The sequence below is a fragment of the Condylura cristata genome, unplaced genomic scaffold, assembly GCF_000260355.1.
Source record: "Condylura cristata isolate star-nosed mole 26May11 unplaced genomic scaffold, ConCri1.0 scaffold00028, whole genome shotgun sequence".
Classification (NCBI taxonomy): Eukaryota; Metazoa; Chordata; class Mammalia; order Eulipotyphla; family Talpidae; genus Condylura; species Condylura cristata.
Window position 1 is genome coordinate 18,475,357 of NW_004567129.1, and position 19,278 is coordinate 18,494,634.

The window sequence follows — 19,278 nt, forward strand, 5'->3', positions numbered from 1 at the left end:
GGGAAGGAAACAAACCCTGAGAGTGTCCTCAGGGGTCAGGTTCACCCCCCTGGGCATGTGGGGAGTACCGCCTGCTCCCGCCTGAGCTCCCTGCTTTGTAAAAGGGGCTACTCTAGTGGCCCTGCTGTGGGTCTGATGAGTAATGGGTAGGCAGTGCCGGCTGCAGACCCAAAGTGCGCCTGTGAGTCTCTGCCCACAGAGATTGAGTTACCAGCAGGCCTGCTCTCATCTGTGCTCATGTCGTGGCCAGGGCAGGGTGGCAGAGAAGGGAGGAAAGGGAAGAAAAGCTCAGTTTCCCTAAATTACTACCTCTGTTAAAAGTTTTGTTTTTGTTTTTTAACCCAAATGTCACTGACCTTCCTTGGGTTTTCCGTGCATTCAGCAGAACCTTCTATCAGGAGAAAATTCTCCTAAAACATGGCATTAAGAATACATATATTTATATGAAAATATAATGATGACATCATAAAATTAAATTTTCATATAAATATATTTATTATTATATAACCAGAAGTAAATGTCAAAAGTTTCTTTTAAACAATGCAGTTTGTGGACGCCACCTTCTCAGACAGGACCACTACACAGTGAAACTGCAAACCCACCCCCTTTCCCAAGTTTCTCCTCACGGCGGCTGCTGTGTTATTCTCCCTTATTCACTCTCTTTTCCTCAACTTTGTTTTTACTCCTGTCTCAGGCTGGTTCTTTGAGCTCCCTCCTCTATCCTGACTCTTCTGATTTCAGTAGATCTTTATTTAGAGAAGGGTTTGTCAAATTTTTTTCTGTAAAGGGTCAGACAGCAAATACATTAGACTTTGTGGGCTATATAGTCTGTTTGACAGCTACTCAGTTCTGGCCTCCTAGACATTAAGGAAATGAATGCACGTGACCGTGTTCCAATAAAACTTTATTTGCAAAACCAGGAAGTGGGCCAGATATGGTCCAGGAGCTTAATTTGCAAGACTCCTGATTTCAAACAATGAAGGAATTTTTTTATTTTCACCAATTGATGTTTCTTTTTGTTTCCTCACTCAGCAAAATTGATAATTTTGCTGTGACTGTACTTATTTTTGGAGAGCAGAAAGGCAGTGGGATGTTGTAATGATCTTTAGTGTTTTCTTTATCTTGTGTCGATTAATTAGGGGAAAACGATTACTTCCTTGTACTGCATATTGGTTCCCTGAGCTCTGGAGTTAATGTTACAAGTTTCTCAAGTTCCTAGGTAAGAGGTATGTGTGTGTGTGTGTGTATGTGTGTGTGTGTGTGTTGCTTGATACCAGAATTTTCTCAGCCAACAATGGGAAAAACTATGGTTCTATTTTTTGTCCTTTTTAACTTTCTCGTTTGATTCTGGGAAGATCCTCCCATCAAATTGTATAATAGAAAAAAATATTGGGCCAGAGCCAGGGGATCTGATTGCTATTTTGGTTGAATTACTACTTTTGTGTTTGACCTTGGCAAGTCCATTTATATCCTGGTCTAGGTCTGTCAAGTATTAATCTCAAATCTTTGGTCACCAAATCTTTCAGCAATTGACTCTTAACTCCCATGAAATCTCACGTGGAGTGCAGATGTCTATGCAGTGAAGTTGGCCTGGGACGTCAGTGTCTTGTCTGAAGCCCCTTTGCCCGACGTTCAAGCTCATCCCAGCCAAGGTGGGCTCTGACGGGTCTCTGCACTGGAATCCAGAAGCTTTAAGTAGCCCCGGTTAAAGATCATGCTCCTATATGATTATTTGGCCTTTTCCATTTTTTTGCCATCACCCAGTATTCCAGACACAGTCTTCTCATAAATTTGTCTCTCACACTTACTACTCTCTAGTTTACTTTATTTTCACCGATTGATGTTTCTTTTTGTCCCTTCCCTCAGCAAAATTGATAATTCTGCTGTGGGTTGATGTTTCCCTCTTTTCTGTCTTATGTTTACCTCCTGGACTTTTGCTTCTCCTTTGTGGCCCTACTCTAAATACTGACTCCTTAGGTTCTTCAGACTAATAGACTTCTACAAAACTTTAGGACTAGTCACTGAATATGGAAAGTCTCAAGTCATGACTTCCAGATATCCTTGTTTAAATTAAGCTTTCCTACCTACATGTAAGAGTGTAGGAGAATGCAAATCCTGACTAGCAAAAAGTCCATATAGCCCAGAGCAGGAGGAAGTGCCATCATCAGTGCCTGGAATTACTCACTCTCTGAGGAAGCAGCCACAGTGTTACAGTGGGCTCATTTTCTCTGGATGTTCTTTACTGTATTGTTACTTCTTTTTCCCCCACAAGGTGATGAGGTTTAGGGGAAGAAAATGGGATTCTTTCCATCAGAGGAAGGGAGCTGGAGGATTAAACGACTTGCAGGTTGGACAGTTTTCCATGAGAAACCAGTGGGAAGATGTTACAAGTCCGAGTACTCGGACTTGGACATGAATATCCCTGTCCTTCTTCCCTAAGAAGGCTCTTTGTGGGAATCTGTGTTAACAGGCTCTTTTTTGGTCTGGACGAGTGACAAGTGCTGCAGCCCCAGGCGTGTCCAGATGCCACCACTCCACTCTCCACCTGGACCCTTTCTGGCTGCAGAGGGAGCTGGGATGGAGCCGTGCCTGGCCCAGACCTGACATAAATGGAGACAGGATTCAATGATAAAAAAGGAAAATGATTTAGAAAAGGAAACCAAAAGAAATTACAATTAGCCGCAGGTTGCTAAATCTCCATTAGCCTCCTACTGTGCGGTTGTTCTGAAGCCAACTTAGATTATCCAAAGACAATGTTTAAAAGCCATTTTAACTAAATTAGCAATCATGGAAAACCTTCACTCAGAATATATGTTTATCTGCACTTTCCCCTGAACAATTTTTGTCAAGGAATCACATGAAAAATCGAGGTCAAAGAAGACTGATGAAGAAGCAAGATATTTTGAGCAAGATATCAAACATTTGATATTAGTTCTGTGTAAATGATTTTCAATTGCTCCTTCTAACTACGGTGACTGTCTTGCTTTGCCCAAGACAGACCTGGTTTTTATCTGTGACTGTGGCATAAAGATTAGTAATATTGGGGTGCAGAAAAAAAATCAACCTATATCTCTCTGGGTTCTTCTAGCTTGGCAAATAATGAAACAAGTATCAGAAAGCTTGATAAGAGAAAAAGCCACAGAGAAGTTTAATGATAACATGTATACTTCTTGTATTCATGGTGATACCAGGCAAAACCATGGGGCACCCAGGGATCCCAAACTATTAGGGGCAAAAAACCCACATTGCCCATTCTAAGGGTTTAGCTTACTCTCAAGAGCATAAAAGCTGGCATAAAAGCTTTTTTTTTTTTTTTTTAACCAAACTCTAGCATGCTCAAAGATTTTTAATCAGCGAGGGGTTTGAAGGGAATAGAGTAGGGAGAGAAGGATTTCAAAACATGGACTCTCCATCAAACTGTGAGATCAACCATCCTGTGGGCCACTGGTCAGCCACGCAGGCAGGGCCCCAAGTAGAGTGACCGAGGCCCAAGCACAGGAATGGACTGTGTAACAGAGGGGGCTCTGTGAAGAGTGGGGAGCATCACCATTCAGTGAAGGGGGGCCACTTCCCCCCATCTCTCCCACCCCTCCCCTTTCACCTCCACTCAACCTTCAGAGCCTCTCTGCCAAGTAAACCTCTTGCCAAAGGCATGTTTTGGGGTGGCAGATATTTGACCCCTACATGAACACCCCGAACCTTGACTTTTAAAAGTGGTGCCATCAAGACAATAAGTGATACAATTGCTCTATGGATAGGCAGAGAAACCCCATTCTACCAGAAGGGGTAGCAGGTGATGTCTTTTCCCAGTGTCATGGTGATGCAGCCCGTGGAGACTCTCCTCCTTGGCAGATGCATGGGTCACGATTCACCATTTAATAGACATCCTGAAGCCCTAGACTCCTAAATGCGTACATAGCATTCGGCCTATTGTAGGTTGTCATGACATTTCCATTGTCAAGAATGCCCCGTGGGTGGAGGCATTTGTCAGTGACTCCCAAGTCCGTTCAGTGCTTTTGCTCATGGGGGAATGTTTGTGGGCTGGGGACTATCTTCCTGGTTCTGCCCTTGCCCTCTACATCTGGGGTGCTGAAGGGGTTTCCCACATTGAGCAGGGGTTTCGCCTGACTTTCAAGATGGTTCCCATGCTCAGAGTCCCTGCTTGTTTCAAAACTGACAGCTCACTTCAGTGTTTAACACAGAGAGGGCCCGGTCATGTCAGTTTTGCTTTTCCTCTTTCATCTTGAACCCAGTTTGACCCTGGCTTTGACCATTTGATGGTTGTGTAGCCATCACTGAGTCACTTAACTTTCTGAGCTTATTTTCCCATCTGTAAAAGGAGTTACAAGGGCCTGTTCCCTCTTTGTTAGAGCGCTGAGGTCAAGTGATGTCTGGAAGAGGTGAGGTGTATGCTCCACGTCCGTGAAAGGCACTTTGTCAGCCTGCCGGTTGGTGTATTAGAGAGCCGACTCCTGGCAACATAACCATGGTTCAGAATAGGCCATTCCAGCTCTTCTACTCCTTTCGTCTCTGATTTGCTCTTGCACAATTAGCCCTCTTGTGAGTTTTAGTTTCTTCATCTGGAAAACGGAACAATGAAAGCATCCCAGCCCTAAATTTGGCCACTTGCACTTTTTCTGTCCTGCAATTTTAAGCTGTGCCCTGTCTTCGGTTCCCACAAAGGAAAAGCTCCTGAGTGATGGAAGTGGGACCATTCAGCCAGATCCTCTCTGACCTGTGAAGATCAAATTAATTAATTCATCCTTTGAGCAAATGTTTATTGACGTCTTTGTGTCAGACATTGTATGCCAAGTCTTTCACATTTTTTTTTCTTTTTTTTCATTTAATCTTCAGTACATATGATGCGTTGGATCTCGCTGCTTGCTTTGCAAATGAAGAAGTGGAGCTCAGGGAAGTTTAGCGACTTGCCCAGGATTATAGTAAGCATGTGGTGAGGTTGAGATTTGTGCTGGGATCTGTCTGACTCTAAAGCCTTTTTCTTTGTTGTGGTATTTGGCCCTCCTACTGGGGGAAGAACAGTTGGAAGCATTCTGTATCTGAAACTCTAGGGAGTGATAGTCCTTTTGTCTTTTCTCCATGAGCATGGGCAGCAAAGAGGGGTGTCTCTGTTGGTTTTCCTTAGACAACATACCTTCCCCCCTCCTCCTCTTCTTCCTTTTGATGGTGGTGGACCACCACTGTGTGATGACCATCCGATCTACTCTTTTCTCTGGGGGCATGCGCACTGGCCCATTCTTTAGGGTTGTCAGTGCGGAACCAACTCTCCTGGCCACGGGGCTTACCTCTGGCCCAATCCTAGCCAACCAGCATTCTTCCCTGGGCTACAAGGTATGTCTGAGAGGTGGTCACATGACCACACTGGCCAATCAATTTCTTCCTTAGGTCTCATAGACACTGGGACAGGCAGAGCTTATCATCATCATTATTGTTATTATTATTATTATTATTGTCGCTGGGATGTTAAATACGGATCCTAGGGGCAACCATCCTCCCTCCTAGTCACTGGAAGGCAGAGAGAAGGGGCTGACTTGCAGAGGGGAACTGATCATTCCCCACTCCCTGTTTGTTTGCTTGGCGTGTTGTCTCTGTCAGTTGGCTAACAAAAGCTGTACCTGTGTGTGCTGCAGAGCAGGGGCTGGTAGCAGGTTCCCGCTCTGTGAGTGTCTGATGGGGGGGTCCAGTGGTGGCGAAACGAGCCTGGGTGTGGTTGTGCTCTCTGCTCCCCACTTTTCACTCATCTGTTTCTTAGGTATTGATGCAGAGTCCCTGCATGCCAGCCATGGTCCGGAACCGTGCAGATGCTGTGGGTGTGGTGGCCAGTGGCCACGGCACCTACCCTCGTGGGATTCACAGCCTAGAGCCTTCTCTTCCTTGGATCCTCCTTGGCCTGCCTCCAGCAGGCTGTGTTTGCCCTTTAGAATCTACTACTTGGGGTGCTGAATTATTTACAGTTTCTTTTTATTGCAAGCCTCCTTAGGCCTAAAGACATTCTGTTTCTGAGACCTGGGGTCAGGACTCCTTTCAGAGAGGCTTCCCTTATCTTATTTCTCTCTTGTCTTTGCCTCCAGCGTTCATGGACTCAGAACGGACCTATTGCCTGAATCATTCCTAGGGGAATGTTTCGCAGGAACTCAAGCCCTTTGAATATGCTCTGTGCTCACTTGAATATGCATTTACTGTGGGGCCTGATGGACTTTGAGGAAGGAGGTTGTGCCCATGTAGGAGAACAGAGTAGAGGGGAGGGCTTTGAAGCTTACATCGAACACAGTGGCTGTGTCTTCTCGTCTCCACGAGCTCACAGCCCCCACCGGGATGTCAACCCTCTCTTCACCAGATGTGCCTGGGCTCCCACACTCTCCCTCCTGCCTCCTTCCTGCACCTGGTCATCATGGCTTCAGAGTGAGCCTTTCTGCAAGTTCTCTCTTTACATGAATGTCCTTTGGGTGCTACTGCCTGGCCCCCAAGTGGGACTGAGCTTCCAGGAGAGGATCCAGCATAGACAGTAGGAGAATCTGGGTAGAGGCGTTTGGAGTATCACTTCAGGGAATACAGAGTTGGGGAATTAGTGGTGGCAGGGCAGACAGGGAGGGTTGGCTAGAAGGACTTGGGCACCCCAAAGGGTACAACGGAGGGAAGAGGGGTATGCACAGAACCCCACAACTGGATGGTACCTCACACTGGTCAGGGCTCATTCAGCTGCACTGACTTGCCCCAGCTATAGACGATTCTCAGTGCTGCTCCCCCAGGGAATCTGTTCCAGCTCAGCCACTTAGAGCTGCGTCCTTGCAACATCTGATGGTACTCAGCAGGTGGGTGCTAACCAGTATGTGCTGGGGTGATGATTCGCCTTCCCCTCGGGAGCGATGCTAGTCATATTCAACACAGGGTCCCCAGTAAAATGTGAAGAACATTTTAGGCTCTCAAAGTATGTCTGGGGAATGACAGCAAGAATAATGGAGAGTTCGGATCATTTTAACAATCTTTTGTAAGCTGCTTCCTCTACCTGCATCAGGACTTCCTGAAGACAAGAGAGATTGGCTGTGTAATCACTGTGATTCACATAGACTTGGTTTTAAGCCAGTTTTACTTTACTCAACCCAAAATACAAATGAAAAATATTTATGATCACTTCAAGAAAGACACTTGGGAAATGAAGAAGCCACTTAAAGCCCCAGTGAGGGAGAGTACATTTGCCATCCAAACCCAATTCGATCAGCAGGCGTTCTCCGAGCCACAGGGGAAGAATCTGGAATCCCCAGGAAGGACGTCAGCCTCCAACCTCCACCCGTCACCCTGCGGCTCCCTCACCCATGGTCGCCACCATTTCCACTGGCGTAGTATATTCTGACCCTCTGATCCTAACTAAATGGCAAGGCTTCTCCTGAAGGGGTTGCCTTCGCACCTATTGAGAGACCTGAGATCTCAGAGTAATGGGGAGACCTGAGAACAGATGGGAAGTAAATGATGCAAGTTATGAGATGGCGCCTGACAGGGGTAAGGGGAAGCAGCACTAGGGGAGATAACGGGTGTGGGCGGGAGCGTAGGAGAACGCACGTGGGCATGTGAGCACAGAGTTGGGCTCTGATCATAAACATTATATATGAGTCTCTTCTCTCTAATGGAAGGACCCAGGGCTGGGAGACAGGAGATGCATTAATCATGCTTACTGACACATTCCAGGCACTGAGCTGGATGCTCGAGTACAACAGAGAAAGAGTCCATGGTCCCTCTTTCCAGGGCCTCATGAGGCCCACTGCCCAGCCCTGCGGTTCAGACAGTACCTGTGCAGAGAGGAGCCAGGGAAGGTCATGGGGTTCTTTGTAGTGACTCGACAGGCAGAAACTCTATGAAGAGGTGCTGATGAAGTTGAGCTGAAAGTGGAGAGGAGAGAGCTCCTCTGACGGTAGAGGCTAAGTGCAAAGGTCCTGGGGCAGACATGAACATTGTGGGCTGGAAGGCCGTAGCAGAGTAAGTAGCAGGGGTTAGCACCAGGTAAGTGCAGGGACAGGTTAGCAGCGCTAGGTATGCTGGGTGGGGACGCACAGTGGAGGGTCGGGCAGTCGGAGATGCTGTTGGGTTCTGAACGCAGAAGTGATAAGACCTGACATCACCCTGGCTGCTGCGTGAGAGAAGGGCAAATATGTGGGCACTGGAGGAGGCTGCCAGAAAGCTGCAAGGAAGAGCCCATAATCTGGAGAAGGAAGAAGCGACATTTGGGTTTCCCCTCTGGTCCTATCCTGGTCTAGCCTGGGGCCTGGTCCTCAGTTTCCCAGAGTGTCGTCCTAGGTCTGCATGTCCTGGAGGACCTGCTGACTAGGTCCTGACAGTTTTTCAGCATCTCAGTCTGCTTGCTTTTTCTCTCCAGGCGCAAGAATCCTCATTGGAAAGAATTCTGACTTATGGCTGAGGGATACATTTCCCAACCTTCTACAGTTCTGTTCACATTCTAAGCGTGTGCGACTGTCTCGTGTCCCTGCTTCTTGGTGGGAGGTGGTGGGTGAGGGTTACAGTATTAATACAATGTGAATCCATTAGAACACTTACTTTAATGTCACTTGTGTGGGAGACATGATCTCTGGCGGAGCTCTGGGCAAGTCACTGGGAAGGCATGTTTGCCCCAAACCTTTGAAAGCCCTTGATCAGGCTGGAATCTTTGTTTCCAACCACAGTCCTTGACCCCTTGTGGCTTCAGTTCTGTTTACTCTTGGCAAGTGTTTCTGGTTCAAAGGGAGAATCTTTAAAGCAGGATTGGGAGAGTCTATAAAATCTTAACGCATCTTTGACATCAAATAGCTCTTTCAAAGCAGCGATTTGATGAAGTAAATAGGGGCGCAGCAGTACAAACCATATGGAACGCATTTTCCATAACTGCTCCACACTTGAATAACAAAGGAGAAAAGTTCTTGGCACTGGGAGTTTGGGATTTTAATGACCCTTAAATATTTGGCTTAGTCGCCCATGGTGTTTTACCAGGCTGAAACCCTGCAGGATAGGCCCTGCCTTTCTCTTGGGCAAAACATAAGCTGACATGATGTTGCTGCTCATGAAAAGATGTTTGTGCCTCGTTGCGGAAAGCTTAATTCACTATGATTTCCTTAATTACCCGCCCCCTCCCCCACTGGCAGCTCTCCCAACCGCCTTGGAGCACATTTCTGGTCTGAGACGCTCAGCCGTAAGGACGATGCCATGGAAACCGCCTTTGCCTTTGCTATTGGAAACTGGGGCCCGAAGGTTGGACTTTCTGGGAATGAGGTCTGCTGGAAGGACGGCGGCCCCTCTCCCTGACCTCAGTGGTGCTCACCATCTTGGCACGCTGCAAGGCACAAGTCACCTTGGTTCCTCTGTGTGATGCCATCGTAGAGTTGTGGTTCTGAGGCCGAAGGAGCCTGGCTGCGCGAAAAGCACAAACACACTTCTGTGACCTCCTGAAAGTCATCTCCTTGAATGTCTGTGCCGGCTTCTGTAGATGTTGGTCCTTACTAGAAACATCTGTTTGGGGATAATCAGAGCTGCTTTCCAAACCAGTCGGTCCAACTTTGGTGATCTGGTGGCTGGAGGTGGCTCCCTGATAACCTTCCGATAGCAGCCACACATTTGCAGTTTGAAATGTTCGGGGCCTTCAGAGAGACTGAGTCACGTGTCCCCATTTTACAGATGAGACAGCTGAGGTCCAGGGGCGTGCTCAGGCCTCCTGGCTTGTCAGTGTTGGGTCCAAGATCAGAATCTCCGTAGCTCGTCAGCACTCCGGACTTCAGGCTTAGCAAAGTGAAATGCATCTGCACAGCAGGGTGACTTCCTGACACAGACACAGAAGGTGTTCAAGGGGTGCCCTTCCAGACGGGCTGGCAGGTGGAAGGGGCAGACCACACAGTAAGCTGCAAGTAAGCTCCTCTTGTGCCATGTGCTTTAGTCTTCTGTTAAAACAACATTTAAAACATTATTTATTTATTTATTTATGCATACGGAACTGGGGTACAGGCCAGAGGTGCAGGGGTGGTGAGAAGATTCACCAGAGACAGAGTGGGGAGCAGAACAGGCCAAATGAAGCACACTGCTGAGGGGAGCAGCGGGCAGGTTAGGAGAGGCCTGCCGGGCCATGTGGTCATCTCTGGGGCAGGGATCGAACTCATGCTGCAGTGGCTTTGGCTTCTTAGTGCTGTGCTTTAACCCGCTGTGCCACAGGGAGGGCCCAAAACAACATTTCATAGAAGGAACTGTTAGAGAAGTTGTGACTTGGGGGTGTCGCACGGCAGGGCCACCGCAGCCAGTGGCTGGGAAGCCTGGTGGGTGGTGTGAGGCGGCCCTGTGCTGCCTGCAGCTGCGCTGCATCTGCTGGCTGAATCCCTGCCCCCACCTCTTTTCCCCTTGGGGGAGACTCTGTTTGCTCCTCGCAGTCTGACAGGAACCCCAAGGAAGTACCCACTTGCCCATCCTTGCTGGTCACTGGAGATGGAGGAGGCCCATGCCCGCCATGGAACTGGTTCAGAGAAGCCCAGCATGAAGTCTCAGCAGATGCTGGAATATACTTTGTTTTTTAAAAAACAACTCAAGTGCCGTTCTGCTTACAAAAATAAACACAGAATCTTGGTTCTTTGCCTTATGGCACAGAGCTGTGGGCAGGGCTGGTGACTGTCCCCAGAGGAGACAGACATGCAGCTGTCTTGCTGGCTCCCATTGCTCCTTCCAAGGTGCTGTCTGCTTGCTTCTATTCACTCCCAGCGCCCCTGAGCTGGCCAGCTCCCAGAGTTTCCTCTTAACTGGTTGCCGACACCCCACACCTGCCCATCCATCACAATCCTGGGATGCACAGTGGGCAGAGTGACATCCACGAAGGACCAGACATTGCTGAGGAAAAAGGGACTCAGGGATGTAGAGAACAGGTAAGAAATGGGGGGATGAACTGAGAGATGAGAGGTCGGAGTTCCTGGGACTGGTCTCCAGCTCCCCCGGGGGGCTCAGGTCTACCCCCTACCCAGTACCCTCATTTCTGGGAGGCCGGGGAGGACCCTTGCATAGAAAGAGCCAGTAGGCCACTTGGCCCTTTCTTGGGGTTGTCAGATTCCTGAGCTTCTGGGGGAGGGAGTCCTGATAACTCCAGGACCTGCAGCGTGGTGTGGGGAGAGGGAAGCTGCTTCTGGGGTCTGCGACATGGACACCCAGAGGTTTTCTGGTTTGGACATCATTGACCAACTGTCCACTATAAAGATTAGGACTTGTTTCCTCAAGCCATCTCCCATGTTCACACATGCATGCACCCCCACTCCCCCCCAAACCTATTATCACCCAACTTGGCTAAATAAATAACAGTCAGAGTTATGTGACCACGTACAAGTGATTCACCGTTGAGACATGTAAATACAATTTCCTGATTTTACTTTCTTTCTTCTGCAACTGTTTGGTCCAGTTCATGAGCTTCATGAGCTCATTTGCTGGGTGTCCGGGCAGCCTGGACTCACTGCCCATTAGGCGGTTGAGGCCACTGCATCTCTCAGCTCCTGTCACCCAGGAGTTGCTCTGCAGGGCACTTCACCGATGTCATCTCACGCTTCTGTCCACAAGCCTGAGAGAATCCTTTATGACTGTGCTCCATCTGCTGTTTCTGGGAGTCCATGCTCTCACTCTTTTTTCCGGTTTCTTTATTGAATAGATGTCTTCCTCTCAAAGTGCATTCATGATACAGTTTGAAAACCATGCAAGTCATAGGAAGATCTTTTTTTTTTTTTTCCTATCCAGACACAGAGGAGTGATAATTAGCTGGGTATAGAATTCTAGATTGCATATCTATAGATTGATCATTTGCACACTATTTTGAATTATCTTCTAAATTCCAACATGATAATGCTTTAATGTCTGATCTTTTGTCTATGACCTGCTTTTTTCTGGAAGCTTTCAGTATTTTCCCTCTCTCCCTGCTGTGTTGATATTTCACAATGCATTGTATTTTTTTGTAGTGGTCTGTCACTGAGCTGAGTTCTCAATGGACACTTTTAATCTGGAAATGCATGTCCTTTGGGAAAATTATTTTATTTCTTTGATAATTTTCGCTTTGTTTTATTCTATTTTTACTTTGTAGATCTTACTTGCAAATCCTATTTGGATTAATTTTCTAATTTTTATACTATTCCATTTCCCATTCTTTTATTTTAGTTTGCAATTTTGTTTACTTCTGTTATTATTTTTTAACAAAGCACACTTTCTGTTTTATGGCCATATTTTCTTACCTCTCCAGAGATACTAAACTCACGATTGCTTTTCTTCTTGTATCTGTGTCTTAGTTCTTCTCTGTTTGCGTTGCTCTGAGAGACTTTTCTCAAATGCTTGGTAGTTCGTGGTTGTTCACACACACACATATTAAGGGAAATGTCTAGTTGCTGATGAGGAGTATTAGTGTGGGCAGGCAGAGCTTGTCAGCTGGGCTTTGTTGTCTAGTTGTGGAGTCTATTCTGGAAATTTCTTTAGCTCTCTCACCCTCACACCCACCCATCACTTTGTCCAAGCCCAAATGTCAATATCTGTAGGTCTCTTCCCTCAGGCTGGTCAGTTTAGCCAGGAAGGCATTTTCTACTTCCTGGGGAGTCAGTCTGAATGGTGTTGGTCCTGTACTCTCCTGTTCTGGTTGTCAACTTTTGCTCATTCCTCCCATTTTCATCTGGTGCCTCTCCACAGCTGTAGGCTGTTCTTGTCAGTCACGAGTCCTGAGGCACTCTGGTGGCTGTCTCTAGAAGCAGTAGTACCAGTCTTCTACCAGCTGGTGGGGAGGGAAGAGCTGAGGGTCATAGCAGCTACATACACATTTCATCCATTTCAGTTCTTAACTGCCCCCTCCCTCATCTGTGGAGCTTCCCAGTGACCCTGGCCCCCAACTTCTCTGGTTGTAGCAAAGGTGTCTGCTCAAATTATCATGCTCTCACTTGTCCCCTAGGTCCTTGGTCACTTACTGGACCTTAGGTATAGTGATAGTGACCGATCACATTGGGCAGTTTGGCTGCCAGAGAAGTATCCTCCCCTCCTCTCCCCTCCCCTATTTCCTGCTACTAGAATGGGTTTCTGGTGACCAAGATGGTCCAGAAAGAGAAAGAAATGGGTTTCAATGTGAAAAATCACACTGACTTCCTCCTGACTTTTCTGCCTGGTTGTCTGAGAACAAAAATCAGTGAATCCCCTGCAGAATGTCAGGTGGGTAGGACTTGAGGGCACCCACTGAAGTGTACACTCTTGCCCCTGAGCCTCTGTGAGTCCCCTGCTAGTCCTGCCTTTCTAGAATTGTGAAGAGATCCCAGACCAACATCATCTTTCTCCCTCCCCTCCCCCATTGGGCATGAGTGTGGATAGTGGCAACTTCAGGATACTCCTTTATTTTTCTTTTGTAAGAAATCATATGAAAACCAGGAGAGCCAGATGCTTGGGGCATTATTCTTGGTTTTGATGTTGCTAGTACAGTTTTCTGGCACAGCTGTGAGCACATGCAGTTTCTTTGACCTGTGTTTTCTCATCTCATTGTGATGTCAAGCCATTCACTGTCATGGGCTGCTTCTCCTCTTACCTTGATGTGTGGTGAAGGTCTAAGTCTCTATCCGGCATATCTCAACTCCAGCCCAAGAGAAGTATGGGGTATGTGTCAAAATGCTTATAGAGTTGGATAATGAGGAGGCGCTCAGGGACTGGTGTACCTGGAGGGACTGACCTTCCAAGCAGAAGGGGTGGGTCTGTCGTGGCTCAGAAATCAAAAATAGGTCATCTGGCTGTGACAAGGAGTTGGAAGCTAGGTGCAGAGCTCCCGTTCCTTCTTCATGATGGTGCGACATTTCAGGACTGAGTGGAAACTTAACTTCAGGTATTCAAGCTCAGGAAAAATTCTTCCTCCTTAACCTTGCATCCTTGGAAATATCTGTTTTCCTCAGATAAATCCATGTGGTCTCCTGGCCCTTCCGGCTTGTGCTGTCTCAGGAAATCATCTTTTTTTTTCCTCTCAGACCAAAATTTGTTTGTTCCATGCAGAAAGCAGATCCCTGTGAGTCTTAAATGGTCAGCCAGATCGTTTCTTAGCTTCAAAACCAAATCTGCTAAATAAGCAAATTGTTAATGTAATTATAAATGAAACATCTTGACTTAAAAATGGAACATAAACTTGGCTTTGAAGAAACGACAAGCCCACCACAGTCGAAGCCCTGCCCTCCTGTCTTATGTACAATCATCTTTTTGGAGGCTGCAACTCCCACTCACCTCTGCATGAAGAAGCTCACCTTGTATATGCCCACCCCTACATAGCCAATGGTGGCTGACTTATTTTCATTTCACATAACAAAAATTGTGACATGCTGTAAAAATTCCGACGCCATTTTTTCCTCTTAAGATTTGTGAATTTCATTCACGCTGATCTCTATGCTTGTCCTTTGTTAATTTTCACTGTTGTCACTGATCCCATTATGTATATGCATAGTTTCTGTTTTCCTATTAATGAGAATTCAGACTTTCAAGATTCTTCTAGGGAAACAACTGCTATGAAAGCTTTTTCTTTAATTTACTTTGATTTTATATCTATTTTACATCATCCTTCCTTTTTGTACAATGCATGCTTTCTCCTCTCAGGTGTGATAAGGATGTCTGCGTGCAAGTGTGGTTATACCTATGACTAGACCTACCAAGCCACGTGTGCCATTGACACTGAGCTCAGCTAGCGGAGTTCAGATAGTCTTTTTCAGATAGCTTATTTGGGTATGAAAACAGATTCTATCTTGTTTGCAATGTAAGCTGTCTTGATTATATCATAAGGAATCTCCTCAACAGTTTATTAGCTATTTTACTCCTTTTCTGAGAATTCCTGTGGCATCACGTGGGCTCCTGGCCCTGGCAGCTTTGCCATCAGTCTTGGGAGCTCCTATTCAAGTCTTTTCCATAGTTTTGCTGATTTTCAGTGTTAACAATAGAGTCTGCACTCTAGTTCTCTGGGGGGCAAATGTCATTTCCAGTGTGAGCCACCTTCTCACCTTCTTTCAGGTGTCCTTCGATAGCTTCTTAATTTTGCTGGCCTTTACACGATCCCTCTCTTCTTTCTTGAATGGTAAGCTTTCCCTGTGGCTACTCAACATCAACTGTCCCAGCACCAAGCGATGGTTAGCTCCTGCTGCCTCGAATTTACCTGGAAAATTAGCTCTGTCCAAAACAAGAGAGTTTGTGCATTTTCTATTTCCATTCTCTGTTTTGCTCCAAGTCAGTTCTTCCATGTGCCTGCCAGTGACACATTATCTACTTAATTAATAGAACTTTCTAATAATTCTTGATGACTGAGAGGAACTTGCCCCACACCTTTGGCTTTGGTGGTGTTTTGAATATTTTTTGTTCCAGTGCGTGTATTTAATATATGCATTTTACTATTATGACATCAAAAAACTAAGTAACCTCACATCTAGTCAGGTAACAAGGTCAGTTTCCAAAACTCTTTCATATTTTTACAAACCGTGTGAATCATGACTCAAATAAAGCCCATATCCAGAGCTTCTATGGTCCGGATTTGACTGTTCTATCCCCGGAGTGACCCTGAACACTCTGTGTCCTGCAAATAGACTGTTGAAAATTTGATCAGATTCAAGTTCATATTGTGGCGGAGGAAAGGTGATGGCGCACACTTCCAGAAGGAGACACATCATTTTTAATTCTCTTTTGTGTTAAGAGCAGTCATTGATCCCCATGACTTGGAACCAATAATTCACCTTCTAATTCTATTATTCCTTCCAACTTATTAGAGGGAATTATTAAAAGACAATTTCCCCCTAATTAGCTTTTAACTACCTTGAGATATACCTTTAAGGGCAAAATAGGACAAGACATGTCACCCCAGAATGAGGTATCGGCATTGCACACCGTCAAGTGATTCCTCCTTTGCCTACTGTCAAGGTCATGACTGGATGCCCATCCAGCCACCCTCTGCTAACAGATACACTCAAAGAATCAGTATGAACACTTGGCTAAACTCCTCTGCTTTCATCCATGTAGTCATTATTCCCAATTGGTGTTCAAATTGCCCCGTCTAAGGGGCTTCTTTGAGGTGGTTCCCATAATCCTTTTGCCTGACCCAGTTGATTCCTTAGCTTCTGTGAAGCCTGAAATTGTAAGATGTTCCAAGCGCATCTTGGGCCAGGCCTGGAATTAGCCTTTTGTCCAAGAAGGCCTGACCCTACTTGCTACTTTGAAAAACCAGAGTGTAGACCAAGATTCCTTAAGGATATTGGCTTAGTTATTGTTTCTGGGCTGATTCAGCACATAGAGCTAAGTAGGGAATACATATGTATGTGTGAACATAAAGGCATGCTGGGAGAGATCAAATGATGGTTATGTGGCTGGCATTAAATACATCAGTTTTCTGTAAGCTTCCTCTTTGTGGTGAGTTCTCACCTAATGTATACTTTCCCACGTACGTTAGGAAAGTTTTTGGGTGAGAGATGGTATCAATGTAATTTTAATTTTTATTGTCCTCTTTTGAGCAAGGTGAAGATGATAGATTTGCATTTGGTGTGTATATCTATATATACAAAAATGTACATTCATTCATTCAATGTAAATTCATTTAATTTACAATTCTCTACAAATACACACATATGCATAAATATATTTATATGACAACTTTTCAATTTCCACGAAAACATTCCTTGAAATTTTTGTGGGCATTTTGTAGCAACTACACGTAAATTTTCCTCAAATTGATCTTTTTATGATACTGAACCTTTCAGTACATAAAGTTGGTCTATTTCTTCATATATTTTGGGCTTCTTCAGACTCCTTCAGTAAATCTTTCTAGTCTTTTCCACAAAGGTCTTGAGCATCTTGGCTCTTTATGCATTTTGTGGCTAAGTAGAAATGGTATCTTTTACACTTTCATTTCTGTTCCCTTGATGGTGAAGTAAATATAACTGATTTTTGCTCATTGCTCCCCATCTGAGGATTTCTCTAGCTTTTCTATTACGTTTAATAATTGGAGGATTCCTTTAGGTTTCCCATGAAGAACACCATCTAAGATGCGAACGCTTTTGTTTTTCATTTTCAGTCCTTATGCATGAGATTTGTTCTTTGTGTGTGTTTTTGCACAGAAAAACGGGAGTGTAGGCCAAGGGGGTGAGAGGACTCACCAGAGACAGAGTGGGCAGCAGAACAGGCCGATTGACTGAAATACACTGCTGAGGGGAGCAGCAGACAAGACAGGAGAGGTCTGCTGTGCCATGTGGGTCAGCTCCCTGGCCAGGGATTGAAATCAGGCCGTAGCAGTGACAGCCCTGTGGCCTAAACACTAGGCCACCAGGGAGGCCCTGTTTTTGTCTGCAGTCAGATGCCTTGAAACAAGGTTATCTGTGCCAAGCTCTGCCAGGTGTCTCCTTCCGGCCAGGGAGCAACATTTCTTTCTTTCTTTCTTATTATTATAATAGTTTATTTTTACATATTTTTGTGATTTTTCCCATCTCAGTTGCAATCCCCTTGGGTTTTCCATCACCAAATCACCCATGTGCCATCACCATAATCCCGTGCATTTCCCTCCCCCCACTGTTTTTCAGGGAGCAACATTTCTAAGAAAACCTTGGCTCTTTTCTACAGGTCCCACCCCATTTCTATTTCAACTTGGCTTCTGTCTCATGAAACATCAGAGGTGGTTCTGTCCATTGATGTGGCTCAGCAAAGCTGCCCAGGCAGAGGGGAACGTGGCTCCTTAGACCACTCGTGTCAGGAAACCCTGGGTGAGGTGTCTGGGACAGGTGGGTGGGTGGGCCTGAGGCTTCTGTCTGCTAGTCCTCAGGGTCAGACAAAAGAGACAGGAGCCCACCAGCTAGCCTTGAACATTGGAAGACTGGGAGCCACAGACCGTGATGGGGAGCAGCGGCCAGCGGCCATGCCAGGCTCTGGATTGTTGGCTGGCTGGGGTTTCACCACCCTCATCCAGAGCTCAGGCGGCTGGCTCCGTTCACACACCAGCCTGTGGTGCCCACGGCGGCTGGGAGACCTCATAGCCAGGTCTCGTTATAGGATTACTTAGTATTGACTAGTTTATCTTTTTTTAAAGACTTATATATTTATCTATTTATGCATAGAAGAACTGGGGTACACAGAGGTATGGAGGGTGAGAGGATTTACCAGAAACAGTGGCGGACAGAAGAGGTGGATCGCCTGAAATACCCTGCTGAGGGGAGCAGTGGGTGAGGCAGCTGAGGTCTGCAGTGCCATGTGGGTTAGTTCCCCGGTGGGGATCAAACTTAGGTGGTGGCATTGATAGTGCTGAGGCTTAACCCCTGGGCTGCTGGGGAGGCTGATAGCAATTAGTTTTCATTTCAGCTTCCAAAGAATGAATACACAGTGGTCACCCCTGAGGCCTGCTCCATCACGGCGGTTTTAGGTTGGAGTCTGGCATTTGTTGCAGGAGCTTAGGCAGCTCCCCTCTGTCACTCTGGAATCTGGACTGGCCACGGGCTATTGCTCCCCACCATGTCTAGGGACACTGGCCTCCAGGCTCAGCCTTAGACTTACGCTCTGCCACCTCCTTGTCTGACCTGCAGGCTCTGCACAGCCGTCCAGGAATCTGTGGGCTGCGTAGTTTCTCCCCGTTTGCCCCTCCGGGCCCACACTGGGCTCAGGCAGGATCTTTTTCTGATGTAAACTCAGCTGGGAGGGGTCGGAAAATTCACTGCTCTATACCTGGCTCTGTTATCATACCAATCTCCTTTCACACATTTTATCCTTCATTTTATGATAGCTATTAAAGACTGTTAGGAGCTCCCTTGGTTCCTTGAGGAATATTTATGCATTTTATAGGACTATCACCAAGGCGAGACGCCCTTATTCGGAGCAGGCAGAGGGATTGTGTTTTCAGGGGCTTCGGAGGTTTCCTGGTGTATACTGCAGTTGAACCTCCCTGGTTAACTTCACCTGTTTGCACTCTTTTCTTTGGGGGTGAGCTGGGGGAGTCAGTGTCCTTGGAGAACTGCAAACAGCACGAGACTGTCTCGTGCATCGAGATCTTGCTGCAGTGCAGTATTACCCTAGCTTGCAGGAGGGGAGGTGGGAAGACAGAAGCTGCACTTCCAGTTGTGGCTGGGCCACAGGGGCCCCCCCACTCCCTCACCCCCCACCCCCGACCTTTACTTAACCACCAAGGAATCGGTGGCTGGCCAGCAGCCAGGCTTATCCTGCCTGTCCCAGACACTGCGTCCCCACCCACGTCACCATGCTGGCTTTCCGGCACGTCCCGTATTTCATGCGATCTGAGGCAGTCTCCTG